We start from the raw sequence: 13,672 nt of genomic DNA on the forward strand, positions 1-13,672 counted from the left end.
AGTTGGGCGGAAGTTCCGCTGGGCGGAACTTCCGGCCAACTCCACCGGAACTTCCGGTCAGGAATAGAAGAGCAGAGCCAGAACTGCGCTGAGAAGCATCTGCTGAGCAAGCCAGGGCGGAACTTCCGCCTGATAGGGCCGGAACTTCCGCCAGACAAAGAAAACCTGCAGAACTTCAGAACAGCAATACCAATTCACCGATCCAACATGATTTTTGATAGCTTGTACCTGTCTACATCAACATACATAAATATATACCTAGTGTTGACATCAAACACACAAAACCCAAAAGGGCGGGAAATGTTCTATCAATCTCCCCCTTTTTGGTATTTGATGACAACACATGTATTTGCAAGGAATGAATCATGTAAACCAACAAATTGCAAGATGTATAGGAGCTCCCCCTAGATATGAGCATTGGTACATAAGAAGCTCCCCCTATATCTTGCAACCATCTTCCATGGGTTAGCAATAAGAACATGCACAAAACAATATAGTGATAGGCATATGGATATAAGGATCATGCACACAAAAAAAACCATGGAAGACTCCCATACGGAGTTTACCATACACATAGATAAGGTTCCAAACACATAGATAGAGTTTACAAGCCAAATAAACTAGAACATAGTTCAACATCACAATAGAATCACAAGCGATAAAAATCAAAGCTAACACGAGCTTGTGACTCCCCCATGCAAATACCCAACGGAGAGCAACCTAATATGGTCTCACTCTCCCCCTTTGGCACCAAGGCACCAAAAAGGGAAAGGAGAAACTACACGTCCCAAGGGTCGGCGTTAGCCCAGCCGGGAGGGAGGTTCGATGTAGCGCCGGGGTAGGGAGGAGTGCGAGGAGGAGACTCGATCTCAAGACCATCCGGAGGGAGAGGCATGCCATGCTGAGAGACCCACTCAGCTTCCGGAGTAATGCTTTCCTCGGAACCGGGAGGAGAAACTTCCACCGCAAGAGCCCTCATGATGCTCTTCTGACGAACCCGAGACTTCTTGGCTTCGCATGCTGCGTGATGCGGCGGTGATTGACTGCAGAGGTGAGGCAAAAAATCTGTCTCATGCGGCGTGCAAGCTTAGAAGCCCAGCTAGGTGGCTTCTCATCCGTGGGGATAACATCTTCAATAGGGGAGTTGTGGCGCTTGGTCCTCAAAACCTTCACTTCATGGAATGTGATATTGAGAGGAATAGAGTGAATGAGGGTGCTCTCAAAAGTATCAACCCAAGTATCCTCAATGAGCTTCATAATGTACGGAGCAAACGCGGGAAGCTTCTTCTCATACATACATGACCACATCTCATGGAAGATGTAGTCCATCACATCAAGCCTCTCACCGGTGCCCTTCTTAGCAAAAGAGTTTACCATAAGATCCACTTCATAAAGATGTATCTCATCAAGATTGCCACCCTTTGGTCCAATGGTTTCCCGGTAGACCCTAAGCATAATGTCCCAAGTAGGGAGAAGATCCGCACTCTTGCCGGGAATACCCCAACCTTTGATGTAAAGGGGCTCCAAGACTTCCCTTGTTTGAGCCCATGAACTATCATGGCACCTCCAACCATTTGCATCAACCCCCGGGAAGCGAGGGTAACCAAGGGCGGCTCCAAACTTTGCCAAGTTAGACTCAAGGAGCCTCTCATGAGACATCCACCGGAATGTTCTAGCTTCATCTTGCTCAAACTGAACGGTGGCATAGAATTGGTGGATCAAACCGACATCATAATCCTTGTTGAGCCCCATAATGGGATAGAGCCCAAACTCTCCACACAAAGCATAGGCTTCTCGAAAGTAGCTAGCACCGGCCATCTTGCCGATGTCAATGGCATGTTGAGGGGCTACCCCCTTCTTGAATGGCACATACACCTCATAGAATATCTCCTCTTGGGTCTTGTTGTGGAACCGCTTATCCCCAACCCTATTGCTCCGAGGGGTGAGGTAAGGGTTAACGTCACGGAGCTCCTTGTAGTCAAGATATTGCATGGACTTCACGGATACATGGATGTTCTTGCCTCTCACTGCGGGTGTCTTTTGCCTTTGAGCGGATTGCTGACGAGCGGTGAGCTTGGATGGTCTAGTTTGCTCAAACTCTTCCTCGATCTCATCCACATGACCCTTGCCTCTCTTCTTGGAACCACCTGGAGAAGGAATCAATATGATAGGAATGATGAATGAGTGCACATAAGCAAGGAAGCCAAAAACCAGAGCATGCACAGGATATCGGGTAACAGCAGAAAAAATCGCCAGGCCGGAAGTTCCGGTGAGAACCGGCGGAAGTTCCGCCCCTGGGCGGAAGTTCCGGCGAGTAGAGCCGGAACTTCCGCTGATCAAAAATGACGATTTCTCACCAGATCTGAGGCAATGGCTAAGTGAACCGCAGTACCACGACATCCTAAGCACAATCTAGTAGAGGGAAGGCATCTAGAGGATTTCAAACATAGCTTTGCCTAGAGTATGCCCTATATTTCATCTAGTGAGGTCTACCCACACATAGAGAGGGAGAGGGCACAAACCGGGGGGAGCCATGGAGGAGAAGATGGAGAGGATGCCGATCCACGGAGACGATCCGGCGGGGGACGCCGGAGAAGGGAGATCCGGCCGGAGGGGCAGCAGCCGTCACAGGGGAAGAGCACCACCAAATAGATCTAGGAAAGGGGAAAAGTGGGGAGGATGGGGCTGCACAGCCGTTCGCCCCGGTTATATAGTGGTCACTTAAGGCCGGAAGTTCCGCTCGTTGGAGCCGGAACTTCCGGTCTCGCAGAAACCACACAGACTGGACACAGCAGCGGCTGATTAGGCGGAAAAGATACCGGCCGGAAGTACCGGTCGAAACGACCGGAACTTCCGGTGGAACAAGAAACTGTGCCAAAAAACAGGATTTTGGCACAAACAAATGTGCACTCGAAGAAGGTGAAGGATAAGTCTTAGATAAGATAGGCTTAGGACAGATACGCCAAACTGTGAGATGGTACATGATCACTCATTTTTGCAAATAATGCAAATGAAGGCCAAAAATGAGTGATTTCCCATAAACAAGGAGATGTCAATAAAATCCAATGAAGATCCAAACAACTCCAACTCTTCACGAAGAAGAGTGTGGTGGCTTAGGCCACCATATATGAGTGTTATGGTATGGCACCGCGAAGATATATCTTGGGCCCAAACCAATACTCATCATTTAAGCTCACATATCAACATATGATATAACGAGAATGAAATCTTTAATGTTGGCATTATGGGGGGAGGGATAGCTCAATAATTCAAACCGCACTCCCCCTATTTCCATGCCCACATCTAAACCAAATAAAGTTTTGAGACGAAGGTGTGTTTGCAAGATGGTCAAGCTATACTCCTTGAATCAATGATATTTAGCTCATTCCTCAAATAAGTGAACCTTGCTTCATCAAGAGGCTTCGTGAATATATCGGCAAGTTGATCTTTGGTAGGAACATAGATAAGCTCAATATCACCCCGGGCAACATGATCCCTAATGAAATGATTCCGGATCTCAATATGCTTCGTTCTTGAATGTTGCACGGGATTATAGGCAATCTTGATAGCACTTTCATTGTCACATAATAGAGGCACTTTGTCACAAATGACACCGTATTCCTTTAAGGTTTGCCTCATCCATAACAATTGAGTGCATCCACTTGCGGCGGCAACATATTCAGCTTCGGCGGTGGAGAGAGATATACAATTTTGCTTCTTAGATGACCAACACACCAAGGACCTACCAAGGAATTGGCAAGCCCCGGAAGTTGATTTCCTATCATCCTTGTCACCCGCCCAATCCGCATCGGTATAACCATTGAGAATAAAACTTGAGCCTTTGGGGTACCAAATACCATATCTTGGGGTATCAACCAAATACCGAAAGATTCTTTTGAGAGCCATCATATGGCTCTCCTTAGGAGAAGCTTGATACCTTGCACACACACCAACACTCAACACTATGTCCGGTCTAGATGCACAAAGGTAAAGCAAGGATCCAATCATGGAGCGATATACCTTTTGATCCATCTCTTTACCATTGGGATCTAGTGCAAGATGACATTTAGTAACCATAGGAGTGGCCACACCCTTCATCTCGGTCATCTTGAACCTCTTGAGCATGTCTTGGAGATATTTTGCTTGATTGATGAAGGTTCCTTCCCTCAATTGCTTGATCTCAAAACCAAGGAAGAACTTCATCTCTCCCATCATAGACATCTCAAACCTATCGGTCATAAGCTTTGAGAATTCATCATTGAAAGCTTTGTTAGTAGAGCCAAAGATAATATCATCAACATATAATTGGCAAACGAAAAGCTCCCCATTGACTCTCTTAGTAAAAAGAGTGGGATCGATTAACCCAACATCAAATCCACGGTCTACCAATAATTCCTTAAGGTGCTCATACCAAGCTCTAGGAGCTTCTTTGAGACCATAAAGAGCTTTATCAAGCTTGTAGACATGGTTAGGAAAGTTGAGATCCTCGAACCCCGGGGGTTGCTTAACATAAACCTCTTCATGCAAAGGACCATTAAGAAATGCACTTTTCACATCCATTTGTTGTAACTTAAAGTTATGATGCGATGCATAAGCAAGAAGGATACGGATGGACTCAAGACGAGCCACGGGAGCATAGGTTTCTCCAAAGTCAATTCCCTCAACTTGAGAGAACCCTTGAGCCACCAATTTAGCCTTGTTCCTCACAACATTTCCAAACTCATCTTGCTTGTTCTTGAAAATCCATTTAGTGCCTATAACATTGCGGCACTCCTTTGGCTTCTTTACTAAGGTCCATACTTTGTTGCGCTTGAAGTTGTTGAGTTCTTCGTGCATAGCTTCCAACCAATCCGAATCTTCAAGGGCTTCAAATACTTTCTTGGGTTCCACTAAGGAGATATAAGCATGATGATTGCTAAAGTTAGCCAATTGCCTTCTAGTGGAAACCTTTGCCCTTACATCACCAAGAACCTTGTCATGAGTGTGTCCACGAAGCTCAAGGTTCCTATCTCTTCTTGCTAGACGACGGGCCTCGATCTCCTCCTTGGTTCTTCTTGGCCTTGGAGGTATCACTTGATCAACTTGATCTTTTGGGTCCCCGTCTTGACCTTCAACTTGAGCAACTTCAATTTCTTGAGTGTGCTCAACCTCATGTGCTTGATCTTGGACATCATTTGGTGCGGAGCAAATATCAAATGGATACTCGTCGGAGCCATCATGAATTCTTGGTTGATCTTGATCTTGATCTTGTCCTTGATCTCGTCCTTGATCTTGCACACAAGAGGGAGGGTTTTGTTCTTGTTCTTGGGTTGGTGCATCATTTGCTTCACTTGATGGGGTTTGTTGAAGATGAGAAGATGAGGGCTCCACCGTGGTAGAGCATAGTCCTTCCCGAGACGCCACACCGTGTCCCTCAATGGGGCGGAAAAATCCCACACCCATTCTTACTATGGCATCTTGAGGTATTTCATCACCTGCACATACATCAACTTGCCCCACTTGGGAGCCATCATTTTCTTCGAACTTCACACTACTAGATTCGATGATAATCCCGGAGGCAATATCAAAGATTCTATAAGTGTGAGATTCGGCACCGTAACCAACAAATATACCCTCCAAAGCTTTAGGAGCAAATTTAGATAAACGAACCCCTTTGATTTGGTAGAAACATTTACACCCGAACACCTTGAAGTATGAGATATTAGGCTTGTTCCCGGTGAGTATTTCATATGGAGTCTTGTTCAAGCCCTTACGGAGATAGAGCCGGTTAGAGGAGTGACAAGCGGTGGAGATGGCCTCGGCCCAAAAGTTATAGCGGGATTTATACTCCGCCATCATAGATCTTGCCATATCCATAAGAGTCTGGTTCTTCCTCTCCGCAACACCATTTTGTTGAGGGGTGTAAGCAGCGGAATATTGATGTCGAATCCCCTCATCACTAAGAAAACCATTGAGTGTGTAGTTCTTGAACTCGGAGCCGTTGTCACTTCTTATTGCCATAATGAGGAGGTTGTGTTGGCGTTGCACCTCGGTAGCAAAGTCAATGAATATTTGTTGAGTCTCATCTTTCGTCTTGAGAAAGTAGACCCAAGTGTATCTTGAGTAGTCATCAACAATTACCAAGCAATGTTTCTTCGCACCAAGACTTGCATGAGTAACGGGACCAAAGAGATCCACATGAAGGAGCTCCAAGATCCTCTTGGAAGAGATGATGGTCTTGCTTGGATGCGGAGAGTCATGCATTTTGCCTTCAACACAAGCCCTACAAACACGATCTTTGGCAAAAGACACATTTTCCATTAGTCCCACAATATGGTTCCCCTTGTGAAGACTTTGCAAAGTTCTCATGTTGACATGGGCTAGGCGGCGATGCCACAACCAACCCACGTCCGCCTTTCCGAATAGGCACATCGCACTTGTCGTGGTGGTCCCCGAAAAGTCCACCACATACAAGTTGTGTTCGCGATACCCAACGAATGCGACTTTTAGAGTCTTGTGATGACCCACAAGTATAGGGGGTGTATCGTAGTATCTTCGATAAGTAAGAATGTCGATCCCAACGAGGAGCAGAAGGTGTTGACAAGCAGTTTCGATGAAGGATTCACTGTAAATGCTCACAGACAAGTATTCAGGGGGTTTTGATGTAACAGTTGAATAAAGTACGAGTAAGTAAAGTGCGAGAGTAATAATTGCAGCGAGTGGCCCAATCCTTTTTAGCACAAAGGACAAGCCGGTTTGTTTACTTATAATGACCAAGCGTTCTCGAGGACACACGGGATTTTAGTCTAGTGCTTTCGCTACATACGGCTAAATAATCTTCATTGTTATGATAAGTGTTGTGTGGGTGAACCTATGCTAATGTACCGCCCTTCCTAGGACTAATACATACTTGTGATTATACCCCTTGCAAGCATCCGCAACTACAAGAAAGTAATTAAGAATAAATCTAACCACAGCCTTAAACTCTGAGATCCTGCGATCCCTCCTGCATCGATATACCAACGGGGGTTCAGGTTTCTATCACTCCGGCAACCCCGCAATTAGCAAACGAATACAAGATGCATTCCCCTAGGCCCATAAATGGTGAAGTGTCATGTAGTCGACGTTCACATAACACCACTAGAAGAATAACACCACAACTTAAATATCACACCATTGAATATTACTCATCCATAGTTCACTACTAACATTTAGACTTCACCCATGTCCTCAAGAACTAAACGAACTACTCACGAGACATCATACGGAACATGATCAGAGGTGATATGATGATGAATAACAATCTGAACATAAACTTGGTTCAATGGTTTCACTCAATAGCATCAACAACAAGTAGAAATCGATACCGGGAGAGTTTCCCCTATCAAACAATCAAGATCAAACCCAAATTGCTACGGCGGTGACGAGGTGCTGCGGAGGAGATGGCGGTGATGATGGTGGAGATGATGATGATGGTGATGGCGATGATGTCCAGCTCGATGACGGTGACGATGGCGTCGATTTCCCCCTCCCGGAGGGAATTTCCCGGCAGTTCTGCCCGCCGGAGAGCTCTTTTCTCTCTGGTGTTCTCCGCCCCGCAGAGGCGGCTGTAACTCTTCGTGAGGAACCCTCTGTGGCTTAGGTCTTCGGGACGAAGGGTTTCGCGAAGAAAAGGAGGCGAAAGGGGTCGTGGGCCCCCCAGACCACATGGCGGCGCGGCCAGGGCATGGGCCGCGCCGCCCTAGGGTGTGGGCCCACCCTGGGTCCTCCTGGTCCCTCCTTCTGGCTTCCTCCGTTATCTTGAAAAATAGGATTTTTGGTATAATTTCCTCCCACAGTTGATCTTCCGAAATATTGCATTCTGACGGTGCTTTTTGCAGCAGAATCCTGGCTCCGGTGCTTGATCCTCCAATAATGATGAAACATGCAAAATAGATGAAATAACATAAGTATTGTGTCTCAATATGAAATATATCAATGAATAACAGCAAATTATGATATAAAATAGTGATGCAAGACCCAAAAGTATAGGGGGTGTATCGTAGTATCTTCGATAAGTAAGAATGTCGATCCCAACGAGGAGCAGAAGGTGTTGACAAGCAGTTTCGATGAAGGATTCACTGTAAATGCTCACAGACAAGTATTCAGGGGGTTTTGATGTAACAGTTGAATAAAGTACGAGTAAGTAAAGTGCGAGAGTAATAATTGCAGCGAGTGGCCCAATCCTTTTTAGCACAAAGGACAAGCCGGTTTGTTTACTTATAATGACCAAGCGTTCTCGAGGACACACGGGATTTTAGTCTAGTGCTTTCGCTACATACGGCTAAATAATCTTCATTGTTATGATAAGTGTTGTGTGGGTGAACCTATGCTAATGTACCGCCCTTCCTAGGACTAATACATACTTGTGATTATACCCCTTGCAAGCATCCGCAACTACAAGAAAGTAATTAAGAATAAATCTAACCACAGCCTTAAACTCTGAGATCCTGCGATCCCTCCTGCATCGATATACCAACGGGGGTTCAGGTTTCTGTCACTCCGGCAACCCCGCAATTAGCAAACGAATACAAGATGCATTCCCCTAGGCCCATAAATGGTGAAGTGTCATGTAGTCGACGTTCACATAACACCACTAGAAGAATAACACCACAACTTAAATATCACACCATTGAATATTACTCATCCATAGTTCACTACTAACATTTAGACTTCACCCATGTCCTCAAGAACTAAACGAACTACTCACGAGACATCATACGGAACATGATCAGAGGTGATATGATGATGAATAACAATCTGAACATAAACTTGGTTCAATGGTTTCACTCAATAGCATCAACAACAAGTAGAAATCGATACCGGGAGAGTTTCCCCTATCAAACAATCAAGATCAAACCCAAATTGCTACGACGGTGACGAGGTGCTGCGGAGGAGATGGCGGTGATGATGGTGGAGATGATGATGATGGTGATGGCGATGATGTCCAGCTCGATGACGGTGACGATGGCGTCGATTTCCCCCTCCCGGAGGGAATTTCCCCGGCGGATTCCTGCCCGCCGGAGAGCTCTTTTCTCTCTGGTGTTCTCCGTCCCGCAGAGGCGGCTGTAACTCTTCGTGAGGAACCCTCTGTGGCTTAGGTCTTCGGGACGAAGGGTTTCGCGAAGAAAAGGAGGCGAAAGGGGTCGTGGGCCCCCCAGACCACATGGCGGCGCGGCCAGGGCATGGGCCGCGCCGCCCTAGGGTGTGGGCCCACCCCGGGTCCTCTGGTCCCTCCTTACTGGCTTCCTCCGTTATCTTGAAAAATAGGATTTTTGGTATAATTTCCTCCCACAGTTGATCTTCCGAAATATTGCATTCGACGGTGCTTTTTGCGTGAGAATCCACAGCTCCCGGTGCTTGATCCTCCAATAATGATGAAACATGCAAAATAGATGAAATAACATAAGTATTGTGTCTCAATATGAAATATATCAATGAATAACAGCAAATTATGATATAAAATAGTGATGCAAATTGGACGTATCAACTCCCCCCAAGCTTAGACTTCACTTGTCCCCAAGCGAAACTGAGCTCGATAGACAGGACCACATGTTTATGGAGTGAAGAGTCGATAAATAAAATACGGACAAGAAGTATCATATTCATTCACACAAAACATTATAGTAAACAACCTCTCATAACTCAACTTGAAACAAGTATAAGGTAATCACAAGTAAAGGTGCATAAGAAATCATAATTGGTGATGGCAAACTTCGTTCTGGTCGAGAGAACAATTAACAGATTATATTTATCTCATTGAGCAGCGCTCTCATGTTAAAGTTTATAAGGCACAACTTGCATACTCAATCATAATGGTCTTTTCATGATCATTGATAACTTGCAAAGCTATATTCATTCAGATAAAACTTGTACTAATCAAGGAAGAATAAAAGACATGATGAAGTGAATCACAATATAATGGTTTGATCACAACAACTCAAATGCTTGCTCAAGATGGAGGGAAATAGGTTTACTGACTCAACATAAAGTAAAAGACAGGCCCTTCGCAGAGGGAAGCAGGGATTAAATCATGTGCTAGAGCTTTTTCAGTTTTGCAATCATATAAAGAGAATAAAAGTAACATTTTGAGGGGTGTTTGTTGTTGTCAACGACTGGTAGCAGGTACTCTAACCCCCTTGCCAGACAAACCTTCAAAGAGCGGCTCCCATATTATTTTCATTTTGTGTGGCACTCCTTCCAACCTTTCTTTCACAAACCATGGCTAACCGAATCCTCGGGTGCCTGCCAACAATCTCATACCATGAAGGAGTGCCTTTTTATTTTAGCTTTATGATGATGATGACACTCCCCCCAACCTTTGCTTACACAAGCCATGGCTAACCGAATCCTTCGGGTGCCGTCCATCAATCGCATACCATGGAGGAGTGTCTATTTAGTTTAATTAATTTGGGACTGGGAATCCCATTGCCAGCTCTTTTTGCAAAATTATTGGATAAGCGGATGAAGCCACTAGTCCATGGGTGAAAGTTGCCCAACAAGATTGAAAGATAAAACACCACATACTTCCTCATGAGCTATGAAACATTGACACAAATAAGAGATACTAAGTTTTGAATTATTTAAAGGTAGCACATGAAGTATTTACTTGGAATGGCAGAAAATACCATGTAGTAGGTAGGTATGGTGGACACAAATGACATAGGTTTGGGTTAAGGTTTGGATGCACGAGAAGTAATCCCTCTCAGTACAGGTCTTTGGCTAACAAGGTTAATTAGCAAGCATAAGAGTCAAGGGAAACAAACAAATATATATATGATAGAAACAATCATGCATCTTCCTTGTAAGCACAAACAATCTTAACTTCAGAATAATAAGCTATGAGCTAACAAGAAAGAAAGACAATGAAACATCTATATGTATTTCTCTTTTCTAACTAAACCTCAAAGTGTTGTTGCTATTGACCAATGCTAAGTTTGCCAAAACCAAATAGATTTATTCAATGCTCCCAAAGTGATACCAATACTAACAACAAGGTAAATCATATAGTAGAGATTGCAGACTAAAATAAGATGTGCAATATGTAAATGATAAGACTTCTCATTAATATTCTATAACGATAACTCACACCAAGGGATACATAGACAACCAACTAAAGAAGAGATACTTCCAAACTGCAACCCATCTTATATGATAACTTCCCTACTCATGATATGACACTACTTGACAATTAAAAGTAAAAGGTAGTGATAATGTGATACCGCGGCACTCCCCCAAGCTTGGAACAGACCAAGGGGATGCCAATACCGATGATGAATTACTCCTTTGGCGATGGTGGTGATGAACTTCCGCCATCAAACTTCCAAGGAAGAGGCTCTCCATCAAGAAACGACATCTTGGTCTCGGGGATCCTGAAACTAGCAGCACGGCTTATGCGTTTAAACCTGTTTTCATACTCACAGTTTTGATTCTGAACGTCATAGAGTTGAGCTTGGAGTTGGTTGGTGGTGTCATGAAGTGAAAGGATGTCGCCCCAAAGCTTTGCAGTTTCCTTCTCGTGCTCAGCAATGAGTTCAGACACAATCTTGTGGAAGATATCCACCTCACGCTCAGCCATCTTCTTGTATTCGAAGACCTCTTGTTCTAGCTTCTCCATCCTGTCTTCCAAGCTTCCTTCTCCTTTAGGACCCTGAACATCCTTGATCTGCAGTTTTCCCTCGACGAGCGTCAACTCCTTTGGGTGCATCCTCAGCTCCTCCATGTACAAGTTGTCAGCGTCCTTGCAGGAGCTGCCCTTCCGAGTTTCCGACGAAGACATGATGGATCTAGATCCGGAGTAAAACCTGGCAGAAACAGCTCAAAACAAAACACGTCGAGAACACGATATACGGACCTCCAAAGGTCCGGGGAATTATATAGCAAAAATTTTCACGACAAACGGAAAGTACCAGATCGAACCAGAGTCGGAAAGGGGCGACGAGGCGGTGCCACCATAGGGCGGCGCGGGCCCAGGTCAGGCCGCGCCGGCCTGTGGTGGCACGCCCTCGTGCGTCCTTTCCACTCCGTTTCGAACTCGTAATTTTTCATATTTTCCAAAAACAGCGAAAATATTGTTTGGAAAGTAAATTGCGAACTTTTCATTACCAGTACTGTTACCTATTCAAAGTCGAGTTCTGGTGGACTGTCAACTTGTCCTTTAATAAAAGCCTCCGGTGTTTCCACTTGAATAATATCAACATCAACATTATAAGAATCACCTGAGATATAATGCTTGAGTCTTTGTCCATTCACCACTTGCGTGGCATTGCCTTGGAGAGAGCTAATTTTAATTGCTCCTGAACGATACACCTCCTCAACAACATATGGTCCTTCCCATTTCGAGTAATTTCACTGCAAAGAATGCGAGACAGAGACCGATACAATAGGACTTTATCCCCAATATTAAATTCTCTTTTGATAATCCTTCTATCATGCCATTTTTTAACTTTCTCTTTAAAGAGTTTAGCATTTTCATAAGCTTCACTTCTCCATTCATCCAGAGAACTTAATTACAACAACCTCTTATCACCGGCAAGTTTAGGATCCTTATTTAATTCTCTAACAGCCCAATAAGCTTTGTGCTCTAGTTCTAAAGGTAAATGACAAGCTTTCCCATAAACCATTTTATAAGGTGACATTCCCATGGGATTTTTATAAGCAGTTCTATAAGCCCATAATGCATCCTTCAATTTACTAGCCCAATTCTTTCTAGTTTTATTAACGGTCTTCCCCAAAATAGATTTAATCTCTCTATTTGATAATTCTACTTGACCACTAGTTTGAGGATGATAAGCGGAAGCAATTCTATGATTAATACCATACTTAGCAAGAGTTTTTCTAAAACCTCCATGAATAAAATGAGAACCTCCATCAGTCATAATATATCTAGGTACTCCAAATCTAGGAAAAATAATATCTAAAAGCATTCTTAAAGAGGTCTCACCATCAGCACTCTTTGTAGGTATAGCTTCCACCCATTTAGTAACATAATCAACAGCAACAAGTATGTGAGTGTTACCTTCTGAAGACGGAAAAGGTCCCATGAAGTCAAATCCCCAACAATCAAACGGTTCAATAACAAGAGTATAATTCATAGGCATTTCATTACGTCTGGAGATATTACCAACCCTTTGGCATTCATCACAAGATAAAATAAACTTCCTCGCATCTTTGAAGAGAGTTGGCCAATAAAAACCTGATTGTAGAACCTTTTGCGCGGTTCTTTCTCCGGCGTGATGTCCTCCATAAGCACTACCATGACATTTACTCAATATCTCCTGTTGTTCATATTCGGGAACACATCTTCGCATAATACCATCCACTCCTTCTTTATATAAGTGTGGGTCATCCCAGAAATAATGCCTCAAGTCATAAAAGAACTTCCTCCTTTGCTGAGCTGAAAAGGTTGGAGGCAAGTACTTGGAAACAATAAAGTTAGCATAATCAGCATACCAAGGACTATCTCGCGAGCTCACCTTTATTACAGCCAATTGTTCATTTGGAAAACTATCATTAACAGGAACAGGATCATAAGCAATATTTTCCAATCTAGACAAGTTATCAGCAACAGGATTATCAGCACCTTTCCTATCTACAATATGTAAATCAAATTCTTGCAAAAGAAGTACCCATCTAATAAGCCTTGGCTTAGCAT

Source organism: Lolium perenne, chromosome 7 (genome assembly GCF_019359855.2).
Source record: "Lolium perenne isolate Kyuss_39 chromosome 7, Kyuss_2.0, whole genome shotgun sequence".
In the NCBI taxonomy this organism is placed as follows: Eukaryota; Viridiplantae; Streptophyta; class Magnoliopsida; order Poales; family Poaceae; genus Lolium; species Lolium perenne.